Genomic DNA, 24,303 nt, shown 5'->3' with positions numbered 1-24,303 from the left:
TATTATGATTTTGACCGATCAAATACCGCTTCTTTTTTGTCAACCAATCAGGAGCTGAGTAATCAAACTCCCTTCCGTTTCAATCAAACTCACACAAACACACTACTATTCTCTCTCACATACACTACTCTCTCGCATAAACAACTATACATTCTCACATATTCAACTATATAGTCTCTCACACACTACTATACTCTCCCACATACACTGCTATACTCTCCCACACCCACTGCTATACGCTCTTATATACATGACTATACCCTCTCATACATACATGTAAAAGGATTATAATAGAGTGTGTGTGTGTGTGTATGAGTATAGTGGTGTATATGCAAGATTATGATAGTGTGTGTAAGACAGAAGTATGAATTACTTCCTATACGGCCTCTCATATAGCTGTGCATAGAGCATTCTGAAGAAACATGTTTGCATGCAACACATTTAGCCATTAATAACTCATACTGTGTACCTCAATGTGATTTCTTCCTGATGTATGCCACATTTCTGGTCAAGCTAGAGATTTTATATTGATTTGTTTGTTTCCAGCGTACCAATACATAATTCATTAACTCTCAGTATGTGGATGCACATGTGTTCAAGAAGTGTTGGAAGGGTAAACCATCAGTCAAAGTCAACACCTCCCTTCGCATAATTACCAGAAGCATTATGGTAAAAACAAAAGACTCCTCTAAAAATGCAGCATGCTGCCGAGATTTCCAGGGACCAAAGCGGCAATTACATGCTCCCTCATCTCCCTTCTCTTCATGAAATGTTTTTTTTTTTTTTAAAAAAGGGTCTGAGACTAGTTTATGAAAGAATTAAAAGCCTGATGCAATTACAAGACAAGACGAGAAAAGAAAAAAAGAGTTCAGTGCCGCCTTGCCCACAGCATGTTAGCCTCCTCAATCTTTTAGTGGAAATTGAGTTTGGGGCCGGAGAGCGTTTTCCCCACAGGCACATCACCGCCTTCTCCACAGATCAGGGATCATCACACCCATGCACTCAATCCAAACCTCGGCCAATACCCGAAAAGGAAGACGTCGTCCACACAGCGGTCCTGCACCAGTAGTCAGGGGAAGTCTCTGTCAAGTGTTGCTCATATCACAAGGGCACTATGCCGCTCTTGTTCAGCCGCTGACCGGCGCCTCAAATACTCTCCAGCAATGATTCATAGACATTGGTTAATCTTATCAGGGACTGCCTGGACGCAGCAGTAATAAACTGGAAATTGTCTGGTGAATCTCATATCAAATCACAACCATGGGGAAACTAAAGCAACACAGCTGCTCAAAACAAGAACAGGCAAGTCTATGGACTGTTGTTGTAAAGACAAGCTATAATGTGATGGTGGTAATTAATTATGTGATAAACAAACACAATTCAGCAGAATCTCTAATTAGTTATTATTAACAGTAAGAGTTTCTGGCTTCCACATTGTGGTTCCTTAATCTAATGTGTGTGCCAAATCTATAAAGAAATGTAAGACGTTACATACCCAAGGCTTTTAAACAGCAATAAATGGTATGGCTTTGGATTCAACCTTCAGGTTAATAACCTCCGCCCCTTTCTAATTGAACTGCCTGTGAGACCTGAAACTTCACCAAATCTAAAAGGTTGTTTGACTGGTCACAAGTAGAAAATGAGATTAGGGTGAAGACTTGAGTAATGAGGGAAACCGCTTGTCCTTCCACGATGTGACTCTCTCCCTCAAAGGAGGTAGTAAAGCCGCCTGCCACAGACATTAAAATGACTGGCCACTTCATTTAGCCCAATCATAAAATATAATTTGAGACACATCTTGCCAACATGACCTGAAGACTTTTGGGGGGAAAAAGAACCGTCCTGTTGTTCATTTATTAAATATCACATTGAATCAACGTCTCTGTTTGGATCGCAAGTCACATTAAAATGTAAAAAGTGAGGGGTCATTGCATGGATGTATTGTTGTTGCAATATTAAATCAAATCTGGGGGATGCAAGGTGAGAACAAAAATACAAAACCTCATTATTTCAACAACTCATTTCTGTGATATGTGACACATAAGGTAGAGAATGAGATTTTGAATGCTGATTGACTCGTGGTATTACATGTTCTCTTAATTCTGTATTCAGTCTAAAAAACTATTATTGGTTATTTTTTGCCTCTATATATTTTAGTAAATGGTGAGGGACGGAAACAGAAAATATAACAAATAAAATATAACATGAAAAATAGCTCAAGGTCAATATTTTAAGCTGGAGCTAAATTATTACTGATAAATTAAAAAGACGTGTACAGTAGGCTGTTATAAGGCACAATGGTGCTTTGAGTTAAATGTTAACTACCATTTTTTTTTTCAACCTGTACCCTATTTTCCTATGTTTTTTGTGTCTAAGTGACTGATTGGAACAACAATCTTTGACAATGGTCCAGTATTAAGTGAGATCTCTGCAGTTGGCAGTGGCGAAACAAGCTCCAATGTAAGTTAATAGGGCAATTGTGCAGCTTGTATTTACGTTCACCAAAGTGCTTGTTTTGCCACTGACAGACTCAGGTTAATATTCTAAGTGTCTGACAAAATTATGGAAAGGATTTCTAAGGAGGTCGACCTTTCTGTAAAGAAGTAAGATACTTTTTTTAAACATAAAAACAACTGCGAAATTGCATTTGCTAAAGCCACCAGACTCCATGTAAATAATAATTTTATCATCGTAAAATACAATAACTATTAACTATTCCATTTGATCTACCGTTTCCCCACAGTTATCCATGTAAAAATGATCAAGGACTGATTGAAAGCAATTTCATTGCTCAAGTATTTACAAGCACATGGCCCTGAGTTTGACGTGAGATAAGGAACACAGAATTGCCTGAATAAGCACCACAAAAAAAGAAAAAAGGTGTTTCTGGGTTGATATCTTTTACTAAGAAAATAAAAACATGCCTCTTTCCTTTTTACACACTTTTGTGGCTGAAGTGACTCCTATCTACAGACTGATGGGAGTCAATTGCCGATGTTGAATGTGATAACTGGCAGTTTGCTGCAGATGCACATATATAAAATATACACAGACCAATCCAGGCTCCAAAAAATAAATGAAGCCATTTGAAAAGCAATGGAAAGATCATCCTAATATAGTCTTACAGTCATCATCTTCACTTCTAGATGCCGCTGTTTATTTTCCCCTGTGAGGCTGTGGCCTTGCATGGCAAAGAAGACGCCACTCAACAAGCTCAGTTTCAAAATCTGTTTACCAGGATGCAGGGAAGCAAAGGGGGGGATTTGACTCACAAATTCAACCTCAGAGTATTCATGTCAATGTGTTTCCATCTGATTGTTTTGGCATTCACATCTGAATAGGATTGGGAGTGTGAGGCAAACACTGAGGCAGCGAGCTGCAGATGGTGCTCCAGAGTGAGTGGCGAAAGTAGCGCCACCAGACACGCTTTGGCTAATCGACATGAGAACACAACTGAGCGTGCTTGCTGGCCGGGCACAGAGTAGACAGCGATAAAACAATGCGCTGGAAGCACCTGCACTGGAATTCTGCTCTCTGCAGTCTTCTTGGCGCAAAACTGTTGCAGTAAGACAAGATTCATTACTGTTTTATTTGTCCTGCAAAGGATTATTTCTCTCAATACCAGAAGTAGGCAGTGTTGGGCAAGTTACTTTAAAAAAGTAATTACTTACAGTTACTTCTTCCAAAAAGTAATTTAATTAGTTATTCAGTTACAAATTATGAAAGTAACTAGTTACTTCAGAAAGTAACTACTGCGTTACTTTCAAGTAAATTTTGAAATGCTCAAATGTGACCCCACCTCCACCTACCCCTCTTTAATGGAACTTAAAATACATGTGCATGTTCAATTATTTATGATAAATCTGAATATTATAATGAAATGGACACTTTCACATTATTATTATTATACATTATTAACAGAAACAATGTACACAAATCTAAACTATTTTAATGTTGCTGTGGGACAAAGTGAGACTAGCCTCCAATCAAATGCCATGTATGTAGATATTATATTTATATAGTGGATCGATAGAAATAACACAACACCTCAACAGGCCACAACTGGGCTAAATTAAATTATGCTTGTTAAGCACTATACCAAAAATAAATAACAAATATATACACTCTTTGTAGTGCAAATAACGTAAGTGGCCTGATGTTTATACTAGCCGGCGCGAGTGTGTGTGTGTGTGTGTGTGTGTGTGTGTGTGTGTGTGTGTGATAGAGCGAGGGAGAAGTGAGAGCGTGACGGCGATTAGCTTTCGATCGAGTAGTGACTCCAGAGTCATATAGTGAGAGAAACAAAAGTGTCTCCCCTGTTCTTTCTGACCACGATGGAAAATCTGTGGCAGGAAAAGTTAACCCTCTCCTTAATTTCATAACGCCATACCTGTCTCTCTCTCGTTGACTGACTCGCTTGTGTTGTTCTTGCAACATGTCTTGTGTCATGGCTCACCATGACATTTTACTCAACCTCAGCCAATCGTCAGCATTTATGCGCTTGCGTCGTGCACTGCCCACTAACCGAGGAAGAACAGTTTATAAAAAAAAAAAATTTTTTTAAAAAAAAAGTATTTGCCTCTCGGCTCAGACTCAGAGATCTAGTTGGTCTGATGAAAAAAACTGCTTCAAATATAGTTAACGCGCCGCATTTTTTGGCAGTATTTATAACGCTGTTATTCCCATCACTGGAAATAGGACTTGATTTGAATTTTGACTGCTGTGACATTACTTGACATAAAGACTTGACCTTGAAGCAAAAACATTCCAAGTCTCAAGCTTTGACAAAAACATTATCTATAATTAATAAATAACACATCATTCGAACTCATGGGCCTAATTCACCAATATCAGAAAAAGTTTTTTCTTAAAGTTTTTTCTTAAATTTGTTCTTGAGAAATGTCCTAAGAAAAGCCTACTTCAGATTCATGCCAGGTTCTTAAACCGTAGAACTGTCCACATCTGTGATAAATCCCGCTGTCATCGTTAATTCAAAGCGAGTGCCAGTTGATCCTAATTAGCATGGGTAAACGCCACCGCCATTCCAAATAAAAAGGACACGAAACTGTGTGGCCGTGTGCATACAGAAATTGAAAGTTGAGTGAACAAAGTCCAAATGAAAGTCTAAAGAGGGTGGAACCTCGCCCCATCCTTGCTTGTGAACGACTAAGCCTTTTGGAGCCTTTTAATACCCAATCATGACGCTCACCTGTTTCCAATTAACCTGTTCACCTGTGGAATCTTCCAAACAGGTGTTGTTTTAGCATTCCTCAACTTTCCCAGTGTTTTGTTGCCCTTGTCCCAGCTTTTTTGGAACGTGTTGCAGACATCAAATTCAAAATAAGTGAATACTTGCAGAAAAACAATAAAGTTTATCAGTTTGAACATTAGATAGCTTGACTTTGTAATGTATTCAATTGGAAATAGGTTGAAAAGGATTTGCAAATCATTGTATTTGGTTTGTATTTAACAACAGCTCTGTTCAATACTTTGTAGGGATGGATCCAAATATTTGAATATTCGTTGGATGAGTAGGTATTCCATTTTCAATTTTGGGATTCAAATATTTATTTTTTCTCTCTCTCTCTCTCTCTCTCTCTCTCTCTCTCTCTCCGCTGCCTTCACGGGCAGTCGGAAATGTTGATGTCAATGTTAATGTGTTAATGTCCCCCCTACCGCTGCCTCCGAAGCTTTGAATAGTCGCTGTTGATAAGTACCGAAGCTTTGAAGCTCAAAAAAATAGTATTCAGTACCGCCTTAATGCTTTGAATGCGTAGCGTTTCACTTTCACCGCAAAAACTGCTTCAACAAAACCACAAGCTAACATTTTCTTACAGGGTTGACAAAGAAGAACACACAACCAACAGCAAAGCCCCCAGGACCAAAGTAGCTACAAATGTCTTCAAACACTTCCTGTTTTGACTTGCTTGAAATGGGTATCATAGTTCAGTATATTTAAATAGATAACAAACATGGTATTTTTAATGAAGGGAAAATTCTGATATCAGCAAATAATGAAATCCAGCGAGTGACTTTGTAGAAAATGCAGGCGTAGAGCAAGCAGAGCAATGTGTCTGAGTCAAACACTTATTAGTACCAAGCCTTGATGTGGTTTTGAACAGTGATACCACAGATTTGTGAAATCTGGGCATTATTCCCACCAATAGCAGTTCCAAAACAACAGGCCCTGTGCTACCCAAAGGGTCTGCTTCCATTCAGCTCCCAAGATCCTCCAAACCAAACAGTTTGGGTGACAGCTGGACCTTCACTCTTTATAAAGGGAAGCTTCGTTTGGAATCTGCGACTGTGGGCCAACAGACACAGGATTACAGCCCAGTCTAGGGCTGCACAATATTTTGTTTCATCTTCTACATCGCGATGTGCGCATGTGCGATAGTCTCATAGCAGGACGTTGCGATGTTGACGCTAAAACTTTTTTGCTGCTTGATAGAAGAGTAAACTTCCACCGTTCTCCTTTTACATGATTGTTACCGGCCGACCATTCCCCTTAAAGACAGGTAGCCATGTGGGCAATGTGTGTGTGTGACGTAACGTTAGTCCAACGGGGTTTGTTATGGGAAGTTCTCCCTGTGTAGAAAAGTACCATAAGCGGCAGCTGCCGTTGACACAGTGATGCACATGCTTTTCGGTGGGTAGTGAAGATACAGTACATGTTGTTGTACAGATACATACGCGTTTATGTACGCTGCAAATCACCTGATTAACGCAACGTAATGACGACATCTCCCGGCCATTTTTCACCGCAGAAAGCTGCTACCAGCCAGGCTAAAGCTAATATAGTTAGCCTAAAGAAACAAGGCGTCTGTCCCAACTAACGTTACCGTTTGGAACAAAAAAAAAACAAGTTTCTTTTTCATTTTTATTTTCAATGTAGATGCACTCCCCTACAAAATCACTGCAGTAGTCGAAAATGATTTATTATTTCCAAATAGAGCTATTTATGTCATCTTTTTTCATATCGCAATATATATATTGTAGGAAAAAGAATATCGCAATGTCAGTTTTTTTTCTATTATCGTGCAGGCCTACAGTAAACCAAAAACTTTGCTGATCCCTCCCTGTGAGACCAGGCAAACAGTTTGGAAGCTGTAGCTTCCAAATGCTCATTTACACCTGAAGGTGTGAATGCTACACCTAGGCATCAGTTGTACATTTACACTGAATTTCAACAATACAACTTGAGGCACAAGACGGGGTTATTGCTATCGTAATAGGTCATGAAAAGAGGCGTCTTATTGTGGAAGCAAACGGAGGGCAGTGAGGCTGAAATGGCAACCTGCAGGAAGGGTCTTACACTAATGCTTTCTCCAGCTGCTCCACCTTAGGCTTATTGTTCCACAGTGCCTCTCACAGAAGGACGGGAGGCCATTTGAACAGAGCCTAGGCTGAGGGCCGGGGCAGCACACCTTGGCCCTTACATGCTCCATTAAAGCGGGAGCAGGGGAAAGTATGAGTAGAGCTGTGCCGCTGACACAATTACTAGCCCCTCGTTCCCCGTCTGTGCTTTGCTACCTTGTTTAAAATGGCTGCCTGTAGCCACGACTGTAGATGTAAACAACAGAGAAGCTGCAGCCAAGATGGCCAAGCTTTCACACACACCCCAGTGACGAGAACTGCTTTTTCTAATGGATCTCTCCATTATTAATCTATTTGTTTGTTGTGTTCAAGTGTGACAGTATGAGTTTGGGCCCTGGTTGCTGGGCAGATTTGGTCATATCTATTCATGATCCTAATACTACTGTTCTACTGTAGTATTCGTTTTAAGACATACATAATGCGTATTTCTATTCAAACTATTATTAAAAGGTGAGACAGGTATGCAGAGATACAAGCTACACTGGACAAATGGAGAGATGCCTTAAACCATAACACACACACACAAAATATTGCCATTTTCCCTGAGGCAGAAAACAGCTGGTCTGTGCTTCATCCGCAACACTCGCATAATCTTCTCTCCCTCTCCCCAAGAAACACCGACTCCACTGTGCCTACTTCCTTTAGCCAGCGGAATTTGCCAAGTAAAGTTGGAAGGGAAAATTAAGTTTCTTCTCAGAAAAGTCTCTGTTGCTAACATACTTGATATTCAAAAAAATAATTGTGGTGTTCTGTCTCAAATCAGTCAATTCTTCAGTTTGTTTGGAACAGTACCTCGGATGCAGTTGGCTTTCCAGACTTTATTAAGCTTTAAAATGAGTGAAGGAGAAAAGAGATGACACTTCAGGAATTCAGACGGAAACAAATGTTCCACCTTGTAATTATCACGACCCCCTTAGGATTTTTTTTAACATTTACTGACAACGATTGAAGTCTGTCTCAGACTTCTCATTGTTAAAATGGTTTCCGTACATCTATTCTATTAAAGCATCACTTTGAAAGAACAGAAACGGAGGGCCGCTGCGGATTCTTCATTTCTGATATATCATCCTGCCCATCCTTGGCCAACAAACAGGCTTTTTTTAACTGCTACTAAATAAATGGTTATGCATAGAAGTTACAGACTACAGCGAAAACAACTTTAGCCTGCCTAAATGACAGCAGTAATAGTTAATGCTTACCGTGTCAATTGCATTAAATTTATAGTCATTTCTGTCTCGCTAAGCCTTGTTTTGATTAAACCACTGGGCGACTCTAACAGAAATGGCAGATTCTACCATCTTAATTATCTAAACTAACATATAAAATAAACAGGTTTATTTGCTGCAGTTATCAATGTTAAGCCTCTCAGTTACTAAGAAGTTCCATAGTCTGACCTGAAGGTGCAAACAGCAGAGAGCTGGTAGACAAAGAAAAAGCAGATCTTGCGTCACCTGAGGGAAATATAAAGGTTAATTCTGGCAAGCCTATTTCCTTTCCCAGAATAGAGCAGGGTGCATAAATGATCATCTACTGCCGGGGTTTTTGATTGAATTAATCCAAACCAGGGTCATCTCAGAACAAGAAACAATGTATCTTTCTCGTATTCCTACTGTATGTTTTTATTCTAATTGAGATGGGCCTGAAGGGGGAAAATAATAAATAAAAAAAAAGGCAGCGAGAGGGAGAGATCATGGAGTAGGACAGCCTCCAGTCAGCTCCAGCAGAGGGGCCTTGCTGACCTAGATCCAGGCTGAGTGGGGATGATATTAGCAAAGCAATTAAGGGAGATGACAGCCGTCAGGCAGGGTCAGACTGACAGGGATAGCAGGCTGCCTCCCTGCCTCCCTCACTCTCTCGGTTTCGCTCCCTTCTGTAATGGCTATTGATTTTTCACAACCAAAACAAGAGACCCTCTCAGCCCAGAAGTGGCTGAATTGGTGGGTAGAAGAAAGTGCAGATGGCATGGGTGCAATGTAAGGGGAAAGGGCCCGAGGCTCACAGGATGGTGACCCTGTCAGCTCTTTTGCTTGGATGTGCCGAAATCACTCCAGGCATGGCAAAAACTTAATTCCACAGAGGTGATTGAGAAGTGTAACTTCTACCTCAAAAACCATGTTTTTGCCATGGGGATGAAAAAATTATAATATTTGGGGTAAAAGTAAGGCAAACTAAACTTGTTGAGTAAATTACAAGGTTAAGGAGTAGACTTTTATAAATTCTAATGTATTTCACCTCTTTTGTTCATATGTTTATACAGTATATATGCAGAGCTCCACAGTGCACACTTGAAGTACTTAATATACTTGATAATGCTTTGTAGCTTTGCATGAAAAACTAGAAAACTAGCCTGTATTACAGGGTTACAAATATTCTGACACTGTCTGAATCTCTGCTGAATAATATTACTCCAAACACAGCTCTTAGCCTACCACTGCTTCGAGGAAAGATTCCTTTGTAGACATTACAAGTGTTCCACTTCAAAATGGTTTCCCACTGAAGTTTTTTTAGACAGTTTGTTAACATTTTAAAATGCAACAAGTTGCAGGAAATGTCAGTTTGCACCAGAAACATGAGAGCTGGTGTAGACAGAGAAATACAGTGAGCGGATATAAACAAAAGAACAGAATTTGACTGGACTTTCAGATGATGATTAAACTATTGGCCTTGATTGGCTCAGGTATGAGCTTTCAGTCGGACTTGGGACATCCTATATTTCAAAATGTTGAATTCGTAAACATTATCTAAAAAAAACTGTATCTGAAAGTCCACCACTGTTTAAAACTGATGTAGACTAGGAGAGACGTCAGAGAATATGAGTTTTTTTTTTAATTACAGGTGTGGAGGAAAACTCATCGCCAAACCAAGCATGGTGAGAAAATAGAGAACGACATATGTGCAGCAACAATCGCAGAGAAAACAAGATTATGGGAAATCTCATAAAATCATATTACAGTATGGCTGCATTAAAACACCCCACGGACCATACATCCAAATTAGATTTACAGCAATTACAGGAGACGGCGCCGCTTAAATCACCGGCCCATACAGCTGTCACAGAGCAGCATGCTGTATGCCTCGTTCCATCCCAGCATGCTTTGCTCCAGGCGTGCGACTCAGTGGTGTTGTGTTCGACATGTCAGCTTTAATCTGATCTCAGTGGGTGGGTGTAACTTTGACAAAAGCAGGAGAGGTAGACTTACAAAACAGCTGTGTGGAACATAAGTGAGATGATGTGACAGACTCAAGTGAATGCTAAGCTGTTGTCAATTTTGATTATTTTAGTAAGCAGAGGGAGTTAAAATTGAAATTTGTTTTTGCCTGAGCGATATGCAAGGATTTTGGAAGACGCTTTGGGGGCAGAGTTGAGAAAAAACACATATGGTGCAGGAATGCACGTTTACAAGTATGGGGTAACCTCTGCTGAACCCCCTGTAGAGATGCTTTGACATCTGCACTACACGCATCTATAAAAAAATGCATGAGGAGCCTTTAAATAGTTTTACATGTGAAGCAAATGCACAACATGGGCTCAACAGGTGCGATTACTGACAAAGCCTTCCGACTATATCATTAAGACCAGATAGAAGCTGAAGAACCAATCTTTATCAACAAGGGTTCGGCTGAATGCATAACTGCAAATGACCTGTCGCATGTCAGTAATCTCTCAATTACTTAATGTCTGTATTAGCTCTCTCATCTCCGCTGAAAGGCTTCTGCAATAACCATTCAGATAAATGACAGCAGCCTCTTGAGTCCCCGTTTAAATGGAAAATGCCGTTTTAGTTTTTCTCTGCCTCGAGCAGAAAAGAAATCATGCACGCCAACCTTGGCAGCGTAGTTCACGCTTGTGAACAGCAGTGGAAAACGCCATTAAACATCTGAGGCGTCTCATACATATGTAGGGACAGAGATACGGGCCATAATGAGTTGCACTCTGCAGATGGCCATTAAGGCTTATGTCAACATTAGGGAGATATCCAAATAAAAATTTGGCAGATGATGCTCGCAATTAATTCAGAGAAAAATGTTCACACGGACCCGTTGACCACAGATGATAAGAAGGTACATCTGAATTCTTTGATGAGAGTTCCTGTTGGTAAATTAATTTCAGCCGAGAACAGAGCGGCGATGCAATTAAAAGGTTAAAAAGCATGCCTGATATTTGCCATATCAGGCATGGAAATTTCTTCCTTTCAAATGCATCTTTGTAAATGTGGCCGGGGCTGGAGCAGTTGGACCGTGGCTATTCACAATGGCAGCGTGTTCTTAAACTGATGCTGGACAGGAAGCCGCTGTGCAACAGCTCCACCCAGAAGGCAAAAGGAGAGGAAATCACACTTTTTGTTACCAAAAAGCTTGAGTCAGCTGAAAATGTTAAATGTCCGGTCAAGTTCAGTGAGCAACAAAGAAAGGAGCAGCAATAAGTTCTGTTTTTTTTTTTTTTTATGAAGCTCAGATATTGCATAATGCAGTGTGTAGGCTCCGTTTTATATGTGCATGGTGTCAGCATCATTGTGGAGGTTACAATAAAACAAAACAGTGCGTTATTGGCTGGAATAATACTTTTGTTTTACACTAGCTTATGAGTATGAGTGTGTGCAATGTAATATAATACAATATAATGTTCTGCAAAGATGAAATTACCTATAACTCTGTTCCTGAAGCACACACTGTTTCATATCCATGCTCCAGTTGAGTGCTGCTCGAGACATTAAGTGAAACAATATACCTGACGTGCTGTGATAACTACTGTACCTTACAATAGCAAGCCAACTAATGACACACTCTAAGCTTTGATATATGGGTCACGCCATAACGCCTTCCCATAGCCAGATACCAAGCATAAAATGCAATACACCATCACTACAATGGAGGCCAAGCACAAGGGAACACTCAGGTGTAGGTATTCTTAAGTAAGACAGCTGACATGACAGACGTACTGTATGCCCTGACATGGTAAAGCCCTGCTGCTTGATATCCTCGGGCTGCAGGACATCTTCACCAAAGGGGAAGTGAAGGTTTGGCAACAGAAGGCTCAGGCAAACCATGGCTGACAGGATTTGGCAGATGAATAGATGGATGGATGGACAGCTATTTGGAATACAAATCAAAAAGGGGGCCTTTCACAAAACAAATACAAGCCGGTAAAGCTTGTAGTCGTGTTTTTGTAAAGCCCGGTATTTCTTCAGCTCATGGTTCTATAAATAAATTGCAGCTGGCATTGTTAAAACCAATGTGACGCCTGTTGTTTTTTTATTTTGGATGTCACTTTTATTTTTTTCAATGTCACTGCTGCCTATCCTGGACTGACACTATTAAAATACATTTTTAATTTCCGTGAGGTTTTCCGTTTAAACAAAAAAGCACACAGGGTTAAAACTGAGAGTTCTTTTCAGTGGAAGGCCAGGTGACATTTTTAGACTAGTTAAAGATGGGGGGGGTTTCATGTTGGAAAGGTTATAATGAAGCTGTAATAAATGCAATGGGCTTTTTTGTAGACTATTTACAATGTGCTATTTGAAACACTGCACAGAGGAGCTTATTAAAAAAAAAATTAAAACTGTAAGCACTTGATGGTGACATCATGGAGCCAAAGCAGGTAGCATTGAACCTTTTCAACTGCGAATGAGAGAAGTTTTATCTTTTGAGCAAAGCATGATCTGACAGTTAGACTTAAATGACTTGGAACGTAGGAGTATTGCCCTTATTTCACTTCTCCACTCTCTTGTGAGAACGCTTAAAGTAGATACATACTTTCCCTCTCTCTTATGATGGGTTTATGCTGTGTGGTCCCAGGGGCATTTTAAGGAAAAGAGATAACACTGATAGCACAACTGAAAGTGCCAGCATGCCCCATTCACAGATATTAGCCTCAATGGCCTTGATAAGATGCCATGCTAAAACCCCCGCTGTGTGTATGTGTGTGTCTGAGTGTGTCAGCCTCTTAGGATTCCATGCCTCTTTAACCATGGGCCGACCCCCTGCGGTGCCTTACGTCTTAATCACCCCAAGGGGCGAGCGGGAGACAATGCCTCGCCGTTTATGTGACAAGAATATAAGACTGCGGCCTGTGTTTATGCATGTGGGTTTCTGTTCCGCCTCTGTTATAGTCTGGTTACGGCATGTCAATGGGATCCCCCGTGTGCCCGACAAATAAAAAAGGGAGGATGCCATTTTTATCATCAAGGCAGTGGCTGTGCGCTGTGAGGACTGTATGCAGCGGGGGAGGCTTGTGGAAAGCATGACCTTGCTCCCTGCTTTCTGCTCTCCCTCCTTCCTGCACACCCGATTGCAATATCAGACATGCACCTCATAGCAGCCAGGTCAGAGGTCACGTCATTAGTGACATCACATACAGTACATACCCAGAACTACCCACATCATTGTCTGTCTCCACAGCTAAATACTTTACTGCTCTGTCCAGATAAATGCCCTTCTCAAGGCTGTTTCCCCTTTGTCAGCAGGTGAAGGCTCCCTAGTCTTATTAATGGTTGTAGGTGGAGACCCATCCTCAAGCAGACTCAAAGTCAGGGCTTTTTAAACGATGTAAAGCTACTTCTGCTGTATCTAACTATGCAGAAACATTTGGCAGTGGGAGAGGACACGTGACTCACTTAAAATTAACAGGAGAGTGCATTTTAATATCTTTATCCCCTCACAGCAGGACCTTCCATTAGGTAGAGGCACATGTGTGCAGAAGCACAACCTGTTATGTATCATTGTATTTCTTCAAGATAGATAATAATTAAGAATAATAATTCTTAAAATGTAAAAAATAAACCTGTAGTAATTCCATGTTATCAAATATCAGTGTAATTGAAAACGCAGTTACTAATTACTAGTTATGGCTATAGGCAACATGACTACTACTACTACTACAATAATAACTTTGGATTTTGGACTTTTGGTTGCAAAAAACGACATTTGAAGACATCACCTTGGTGTCTGGGAAACTGGAAACAACATTTGCCACCATTTTAGACTGAACAATGAAATCGATTAATTGAGAAAGTCATCTGCCGATGAATCAATGAAAATAAATCATTATTTGCAGCTCTAGTAGAGTGAAAACTAGTGGCCGGATTTGAGAATCAAAATGAATTATTGGACCCTGAGAATAGTAGTTTGACAAAACAATGTCCACTTACTAGCTTTCGACAGCATCTCATGGTCTTCATCAGCCAAATGAATGGCCAGATTTGCAGAAAATGTGCTATGGATACTCATGGTTCCCACAGTTCCCCAGTTACAGGTATCAAAAAGGTAAGGAACACCACCCCCCCACCCATTTTGTCTTGGTTGGTATGGCATATGATATGGCATGCCCTGCTGCCACTGCACCCACTGTTCCAGAGAGCGCTCCCAAACAGGTGCTTTACAAAATGGCTGCAGATAGAAATGTGAGATCTGCAAAGTACACATACAATTAACAATAAAGTCATAAAAAGGCTCAGTCCAAAGTCAAAGTCAGTACCGCAGACCAGCACAAAACTGGAACTTCTTCTTCGGCTACAAAAAAGGTGTCCACTCGGTTATATTAGTATTCACTGACAAGAAGGAGTTGCTGGACACATCTCGCTATCATTTACTGCACTCCTCAAAGGAAGTAGCTTTCTCTCTCATTAGGTGCTGCAGCCAGAGTCCCCTCTGGTCTTTTATCCCCCCCGCCCCCCAACCCTCCTCCACAACTAGTGCAGCAGGTAGGCTGCCAGCTGATGGCACCTCTGTCTGAGTGGCTCTGCGTGCTACCAGGAGACCTCTTTTCCTCCTCGCAGAAGCTTGTCATCTATCATTACTCGAGGTGGCCTTGAGAATGATTCTGGCAGACAGCTCCTTCTGGGGGCCCAACGTAAACAGCACACTGCTGGGCAAACAAGGGGGATGATGACCATTACTTTTCCAAGGTATGTGCCGTAAAAAAAATAATTGATTGGGTCGTATTCCAGCTTAAAATCGGAAGGGAGGCTTGGCAGGCAGTGGGGTATTTTGGATCATTTGAATTTTGTCTTCTTTTTTTCTTATTCTTTCTTCTTGTTCTCACACTCTGCTGTGTCGATTCAGGGCACATTCACACCAAGAATGTCTGAAGTGGTTTGAATAAAATCTGGATCACTCTATTAGTTAAAATGAGAACAAAAGCATTCAAAACCTGGCTCTGCAACAAATAACCACACCACGGCTGCGTGAAAATGCAAGTCTGTGTCGTATTCCAAGTTAAATGTGGTGCAGTATGTTTGGAGTAAGAACAGTCAAACCAACTAATGGAAAACCCCCAAACCACTCTAAGCTTTATGGGTCTACGGAGACTGATGGAGACACCTTATAGCCGGCGGTGGTAACCACTGGCCATAAGATATTCCCACAGACATTTTACATTAGCGGGTAGATGGATTGAATGCAGAGCTTCAAATAGTGGACCTTAAAAGTTTAAACACCTTTCTTGTGATATCCACTGCAAGACGTGCAAACAGAATCTGAGCCATTACATGGTGTGGTCACGTTGTTATAAATCAGCTGAAACTCTCCATAATGGATTGATTATAATACAGAGCAGCATTTCAAGATAATAACTTCAAACCTGTAATTTTATGTCATAATACATTTGAATTACAAACTTTTTGTGTGGATTTTTTTGTTGCATTACTGTTAAAGTGGGATTAGTTTGTGGATACTCACAACTTGCGGGCTACGTGTCGGGGTATGCTCAAAGAACTAGTTTGTACAAAGTGTTGTCAAAAGACAAAAAAGGGATTATGGCCGTTCCGGACAGCCACATTTAAAGTCAGGGTGAAAAGCTTTTGGTAATAGAAAGCAACAACATGCGGTAATCACTTAAATATGGGGATAGCGACTTTAAGAAAGTCTTTAAAGGAAAGCACAGAGTTGCGCTTGGGTGCACACAAAAAGTGACATAATTAGATGTGTAAAGAATGAAAAAAAGGAGAGCATGAGAGAGGTTCAAAACTTGCCCCATACACCTGGCCAATCGCTGATGGGATGTGCGTGCTAATGTTGGGTTGTCGGTTTGAAAAGTTACAGAAGTTGTTGGATGCAGCGTCACCAAATCTGACGGACAAAAGATGTTTGACCATCTGACAAGCACTTGTTCTTGGAGTATGCTGGTGCCTTAAAGCTCCCATATTATGCTTATTTTCAGGTTCATAATTCTATTTTGAGGTTGTACCAGAATAGGTTTACATGGTTTCATTTTCAAAAAACACCATATTTTTGTTGTACTGCACAGCTCTCTCTCACTGCTGCAGCTCCTCTTTTCACCTTGTGTTCAGCTCTCTGTTTTAGCTACAGAGTGAGACATCTTTTCTTCTGTACTATCTTTGTTTGCACTCGCACATGCGCAGTAGCTCAGATCATAGATCATGTCAGCTAGCTCCATAGACAGTAAAAGAAAGGCTGTTTCTCCAACTTCGGTCAGTTACAAGGCAGGATTAGCCGGGAGACTTCTTCTAAACGAGGGTGCACATGTAAGTAGTTATTTTGCAGATTATGGTGAACTTGTGTGTGTTGTAGCAGTGCTTTGCCATCGAGAACGAGGGAGCATGCTAGCGCTAGCATGCTAACGGTTGCGGTTAGCCGGCTCGTTTCGGCTAGTGACGTAGAAAGCCGTGCAGATTTTGACCAACTCACCCGGAGACTGAAGGCAGGACACATTCAGAAACCAGCATCTCACTCAAAACAGCATGGATGTTTTTTTTCTAAGTTCGTATGCGTGTGGAAGCACCAGAGACACAAAATAACACCCCAAATCCCAGAAAAAGTGATTTTTTTCATAATATGGGCACTTTAATAGTGGAGGTGCGCAAAAGCCTGTTGTTATGCTCAAGTGCTCCTCATCAACTCGTACACTTCATAAACTTGTCATTTTACCACAAGAATTTGCACTTGAACCAACAAAGTGGTAAATACCAGCGGTAAAGAACCTATTTGGGGTTTATGAGTTTTATTATTTCACTTCAACACATGACGGACTACAGCATCACACAAAATGTAACTGCTATGGTTCAGACTATACAACACAAGCTGCTGCAGGTGTGACCGCAGGTGAGACTTTCAGAATGTATGCAGCACTACAGTTAATTTGCCAAACGGTGAGAGCTGGGCACAGCATGGACCACCACAGATTTGGACCACATAGGCCACGGTACACACACAAACCAAACAGCACACAATGGTTTTACACCTGAAGCCCCCCCAGTGAGGGTTGAACCCCAGCAAAGAGCACACATAATGAGTCCTGCTCGTCAGTGATGCACTGACCCAGGACAGGCGCACACACATACACAAACCCAACCCCCCCCCCCTATGTACCCGCGCCTGGTCACCCTGCTCATGGATCAAAGGCAGTATGTCGTTCTAATCAGTCCTCACAGTGGGCAACCCCATTAATTCAATTCTATTTCATCAGCGGTGAGCAGACCACGAGAGGGGTCTGTACATTCCTGGGGTCCTGTGGTCCAGGAGTAATCCTATCTCTCAATGACCCGAGATCAGACTCTAACCTCATAATTGCTTGGAGACCGGTTTGGTTTCGCATGCTGACAGAATTGCGAGGTCTTTGCGGGAGAAGAAACAAAGACAGACATAGCTAATTTTCTGGACACGGCAGGGAAGTCAAGCAGAATTAATGACGCCATATATCAAATAATTCCAGACGATCAACCCCCCACTAAACCAGGCCAACACCACAGAACACGTACACTTAATAAGCACAAATAAGCTATATTAAAAGGATCAAGAGCTGCACGTTAAGATTGAAAAAGTGGAATTTGTCAGGTTATACTAGAGTACAGTTTCTTATTCTTTTGATAAACATAATAACAAAAAAATGATTTGTCCAAAATAGTTTCTATGGGAAAATTTATTTTGATTTTGTATAACAATGTGTGGTTTGCCTGTGGCATAATAAAATGCCTACTGGGACATAAGATAATGAGCTTTTCATATCTTACCGTACCTTTGGTCTCTGGTGGATGGGGATGCTCATCACAGGCAAATTAGATCTTTTGAGTATTGCCGTCTACACCTGCAGAAAACAATAACAAAATGGTGAATATGGTGAGGATTTAAAAACACAAATGAAAAGAAAAACGTCTATAAAGCTGGCCCTAATATTCTTGTGCTCGCCATCTGTTAATGAATTAGGAAGAAAGAAAAAATCTGGCATCCCTTCACTCAAAAGAACAACCCATTCACGTGTGGAACAATCTGCATCAAGAGATTTATTAGTGTAATCTTTGGTCTGGAGAACAGAAAGATGACTCCACAGGGACATACACCACAGTGCAGAACCTATCAATACCTCTTCAACTGTCCCGAGAGCACATCAGAGGTTAACGTCGGATAATTCGGCAGCGGAAAAGGTCAAACTCAAGGCCCCAGGAATTGGTAACAAATGAATCCCTGAGTGAAAATGAAAAAAAAAAAATACTACAATTGCTGTACATGCAAAACGGAAGGCTCTGCTCTTTTTAAGATGACGACAAAGGAGAGGGTCCGCATGGGAGATGACACTTCAAAGGCCCTCTTTGTCGAACCCAACAACAGCACTGGTGTTCGTAAAAAAAAAAAAAAAACAGCGATCATCTGACTCCTCTGCGGTGGCAGCCTTTGGAAGTCACCACATCTCGCTCTTTGTGTGTGTCTGTTTAAGTATGAAAGAGTCTTGTTCGGAATCAGTGTAAAAGAGCTTTTTTTGTAAAAAAGAAAAAACAAGTGAAAAAGAATCCTGGTAGACCTCCATCCTTTAGGACTTTAAATTATGACTTTATCACAGGGAATGAAACACATACAGCAGATCAATGTGGCAAACAAAAGCACAGAATCTTTAGTCATTTTGATGGTGTGATGATGTATTTTTCTCATTTACATGGCATTTCCACTGCAGATAATGACCACTGGAGGAAAAAAAAAAAATCACGTTTTGGTAAAGTTGCCTCACAATCAAAGAACAAGGGGCTTTCTTGCTAGACCTAACAATCATACAAACAGAAATCCATCATAGCTCAGGGAAGGATACAACTTTCCTCTCGAGAGCAGACTCCATAAACCAGAATGCAATTCAGCCATGTTGAACTTTAAAGGCTGTGGATCCTCCCGCTCTGCCTTCGCTAGGATTACTGCCTTTTCTCTCGACCTAGACTTAAAGCCTACAACTGAAATTCCCAAACATGTGCATGTTCGCTCTCTCCAGGGGTGCTCAAAAGTAATTCTGGGAAATGTAGGCAACTTCTTACAACGCCCTGCAGTGCCCTACAGCTATGCTCTGCTGTGCCATGCTACAGCCTGTAACGCCCTGCAGTGCCCTCCTATGCCGTGAACTACTACGACTACTATTTCTACTCACTGTTGCATTATCTTTATTGTGACTATTATTGCCACCGTTCATCACACCCCCAACCGGCACCGTCAGACACCGCCTACCGAGAGCCTGGGTCTGTCCGAGGTTTCTCCCTAAAAGGGAGTTTCTCCTCGCCACTGTCACACTAAACGCTTGGTATTGGAGGAATTACTGGAATTGTTGGGTCTTTGCAAATTATAGAGTGTGGTCTAGACCTACTCTGTCTGTAAAGTGTCTTGACATAACTCGTTATGATTTGATACTATAAATACAATTGAATTGAAAATTTAATTGAATTAGAAGTAGATGAGGCAGCTTCAGGAGGAACAAAAATGTCAATTAGAGTCACTTCTTTAGAATAAAAAAAAACAAAAAAAAAAAACTCATCAGTTGTCACAATTTGATGAAATGCAGCAATCTGAGATAATCCAAGGGTGGATTTTTTTTCCCCCTCTCTTTCTTTTAAACTCCAATGTATAACTGGATAAAAGTATTTGAGCAAGGGACTAACTTTAAACTTAAAGTAAATAAAGTAAATGTATTTGCTCCTACCTTAAAATATGCCGGCAAAAATAATTTCAAAAAACACAATTGAAGTATCTGCTCTCAAAAAATTCTAAATAATGCACTGATGATAGACAGTTCTCAGCATGGGCTGCAGAGTCGCACCATATGGCTCGAGGCAAAGCACTCTGGGAAACCTTTACAAAAAAGTGAAATGTTATTCAACGCTCATTCATCATGTTTTGCTGACTCCACTTCCAAGTCACACACATCACGTCAGACTTCATAGTCTGAAGAACATGATTTTGACTGCATTTTTCCTTTTAAGATGAAAAACGGTGGGAGGAAAGGCATGTTTCTTCATATAAAAAAAAAAGAAGTCTGATTTCCATTGTGATGATTGTGCAAGAATGGAAACAGCTAGCTTGCCAAATCTTCCTCGAGAGGATGATAAAAGACAGTAGCTCGCTGATATAAAACCAATTCTTTCCACCATCAGTTTATGGAGCTAAAAAAGCGGCTGCTGCTGCTGCACGGAGAGGGAGTCTAAAAACAAAAGTTTTGACATATGGTTGTTTATGTACCGCTGCCAAAATAATACTAAGTGAACTCTCATTAAAAGTTAGTGTCCAACTGTGCATGGAAATATTTTAAGAAGTTGTAATGAATATTACCCCCTAAATACATTTTAGTTTCGGTTTTCAGTTCTGCTGCTACCTCTCTTTATCATATGACAAAGTATGATCATAATTAACACTACAAAAACACTCATAATACAACTTGCAATGACATAGTACTCTATGTAAATGCACAATAGAGCGTGGGCTTAATGTAAAAGAAATTCAAATATTGTATTATATTGAGCTAGAACACTGTTTGGAGCTGTGGTGTACACAAAAGAAACCTGAAATTTATCTCGTTTTTTAATAGAAAATGAGTTGAAACCCATAGGAAAAATGTTTACTTTGCCATGACATTAGAGATGTTTTTCATTAACTCCACACAAAGTAAAATCATTAACTACGTCATTGACTTCTCCCTATAGATTTATATTTTGTCTCTTCTTCCTCTAATTGACTACTTGCATATCCGTAGTGGGAAATGAGCAGATAGAATAGGGCTGGGCGATATGGAGAAAATCAAATATCACGATATTTTAGACCAAATACCTCAATATCGATACCGCAACAATATTGGAGTGTTGACTAATGGTGCTTTCACAAAATATTTACACAATGAGATTTTTGATAAATAATCATCAGTAATGTGGATATAATGACTAAGTGGGTAAAGGCAAACAATAGAACAGTTACAACAGTCTGGTAAGTTCAGAAAATGACATCATTTTACTGTAATGCAGCCTTTAAAACCAGGAAAAGACAATCCTTATGTCATATTACGATATTATGATATCCAAAATCTAAGACGATATCTAGTCTCATATCACGATATCTAGTCTCATATCACGATATCGATATAATATCGATATATTGCCCAGCTCTAAGATAGAGTGTGAAAAGTCACCACTGAATGATATTTAAAATGAGAAGCTGCGCAGTAACTGATAAGTAATGGATAAATACTCCATAATAAGTGACGAATAACGCCTAAAATTGAAAAGATTAATCTTTTTTCAGGGTATGGATAAATGTGGAACGATGAAATGTTGTTAAATAATTTGTTTGGCTTCTCTAACAGGCATTAACACTTTATCAAAGAAAACTGTTTCAATTTATTTCGTGCAAGGAGCCGCTCTCTTAATTGCAGTACGTACAGAGAAAAGTTGTTCTATAGCAATTATTGTAAACTTGTCAAATTGAACACTGAGCAATAAATCATCTTTGTAATTATCGATTGATTGAAGGCGCTATCTAACTGTGAAAAACACTTGGAAGCATAATACATCAATTTTAATGGCATTTCTTAATCAGAATGCTCAGCAGAGACCAATTAGGGCCTGAGAGATAGAGACCCGACATTAATAATCAAACTTGGCTGCTCTCACATTGCCTTCGTTCTCAAAAGGCTGCTGGAGCCGTTTTTTAAGAGCACTAATCATTTCAGGGTGAAGGTATTGTCTTAAAAAATTTATTATATGACCATGAAAACAAAGCAAGGGTCTACTTCTAATTGCAAATTCTGAGCAGCTTTGTGTCAGCCAGACCGCCAAATCACCACTGGCTGGCGTAACTACAGTTTAAAGATTTCTCTTATAAAAATCAAAGGGAATGGAGAGGCCTATCTTGCAAATGCTGAGAAACAGAAATGTCTGCTCGGGAAAGCTACAAAATTACACGGGACTACAGGCAAGGAGCAATGATGAAAGATATCTTTACAATGCCACCTTTAGCCGCCGTCTTATTATTAATGTTACGGCCCATTTTATCACGGCCAAATGTCTGTCTGTCTTTGAATACAAGAAACAGCCAAACTGTGACGCACAAAATATAAGAGCTGCACACAGAGACTGAGGAATGTTGCCCTTCATGTCTGTGCCAGTATAGTTTACTTCTCTTGGATTTTTCACTCTTCGTTTCCTTGGCTGCAGATTTGAGCGGCAATCGCCGGACTTTTAAGTCCACTCCAATGAACTGTAAGGATATAAAGAGAGGTTAAGTAACTAGGTTTAAGTAGAGGCAGCAGTATGAGCAACGTCCCCGTGACTTTGTATTTTTTTTTTACCCCTATTCAGTAACACCGATAGTCCTATTTTGATATTTTGGTGACCCATTGACATCCAGTTTAAGTGAATGTGACAACAAACTATTTTTTATCATTCATTGCGTATCAATGGCAACAGCTGGACCCCTGACAGACAGCAAGAGCGGATATCGAAAACAGTCTGCAAATACAAAACAGCCTGCCTTCATTATTATTTGTCCCTAGATGTCATGCTATCGTTATTTAATACAATTAATGACCCCGGTAATTGTGCTGCAGGTATTTAAACAGGGAAACTGCCAACACAAATTAATCAACGCTGGAGTACATGTATCACAGCATTAGGTGGCTGGGATGGGGCCAATATTTTAGAAGATGTTCTAGTCCTTGGAAGCCTGCATCCAGGCTAAAGGCAAACAGGTTGTAAATAGGATGCTAACACAGATGCACATCACACCTCCTGCGAACACATGATTTATGTATCCTCTTAACTCTAAAGCCACCTTTCAACGAGCACTGTTGGGAGTATGCAAATCAGACATGGCTGTAAGTCGCCGTTATGTATACTTCCATTAAATGTGAACTATTTACATATCCGTTCCTTACTGGAGATAACTGATTTAGAGTTTTACAGTTGCAGAACGAGCGGATCCTTCGGAAACAAAATGCATTGTAGAGGTGAAATGGGCTACACCAGCAGAAGACCCCACCGGGTGCCACTCATCTCCACTAAAAATAGGAAAATAAGGCTACAATTTGCACAAGCTCAACAAAATTGGACAGTTGAAGACTGGAAAAATGTTGCCTGGTCTGATGAGTCTCGATTTCTGTTGAGACATTCCGATGGTAGAGTCAGAATTTGGCGTAAACAGAATGAGAACATGGAGCCGTCATGCCTTGTTACCACTGGGCAGGCTGGTGGTGGTGGTGGTGGTGGTGTAATGGTGTGGGGGATGCTATCCTATCAATATGGGCCAACATTTCAAAAAAATGCTTCCAGCACCTTGTTGAATCAATGCCACAAAGAATTAAGGCAGCTCTGAAGGTGAAAGGGGGCCAAACACGGTATTAGTATGGTGTTCCTAATAATCCTTTAGGTGAGTGTAATGATTGCAGAAGATTACTGTGAAAGCCTGCTTGATATCAAATATTTAATATGCTTTATTTTCTTGCAAATACCAAGATACATGGCAAAATCAAGGGGAAAACACCCCACAGTGGAATTACTGCAGCACATAAACTATATACCGCTGTTATGTAGTGGCACCACTCAAATGACAGTAGCAAAGCTTAGATAGTTTTATTGTAATTTCCCATGGTTCTGAGAAGAAAGGTGGGGGGGAAATGAGTTCAAGTGACTTCAGTGACCGATGAATTTGTTTTCCTCTTGAAGTAATTTCAAGTCT

The 24,303-nt window shown here is 40.4% G+C and overlaps 1 protein-coding gene across 3 annotated transcripts in view; it reads right to left on the bottom strand.

Moving 5' to 3' along the window:
- klhl29 (kelch like family member 29) overlaps positions 1-24,303 on the bottom strand; it is a 215,309-nt gene that overhangs the window by 183,326 nt on the left and 7,680 nt on the right. For 2 of the 3 annotated variants that reach the window (XM_078275054.1, XM_078275052.1), the window contains exon 2: positions 18,350-18,418. The gene's annotated coding sequence lies outside the window, so the exon portion shown is untranslated. Of the gene's footprint in view, positions 1-18,344; positions 18,419-24,303 lie in introns of all 3 variants that reach the window. The other variant, XM_078275053.1, reaches the window with a different exon arrangement.

This window comes from Sander vitreus, chromosome 18, assembly GCF_031162955.1.
Source record: "Sander vitreus isolate 19-12246 chromosome 18, sanVit1, whole genome shotgun sequence".
NCBI classification, from domain to species: Eukaryota; Metazoa; Chordata; class Actinopteri; order Perciformes; family Percidae; genus Sander; species Sander vitreus.
Note: the sequence above shows the minus strand (reverse complement) of the source record. Positions and strands in the feature narration are given on the sequence as shown.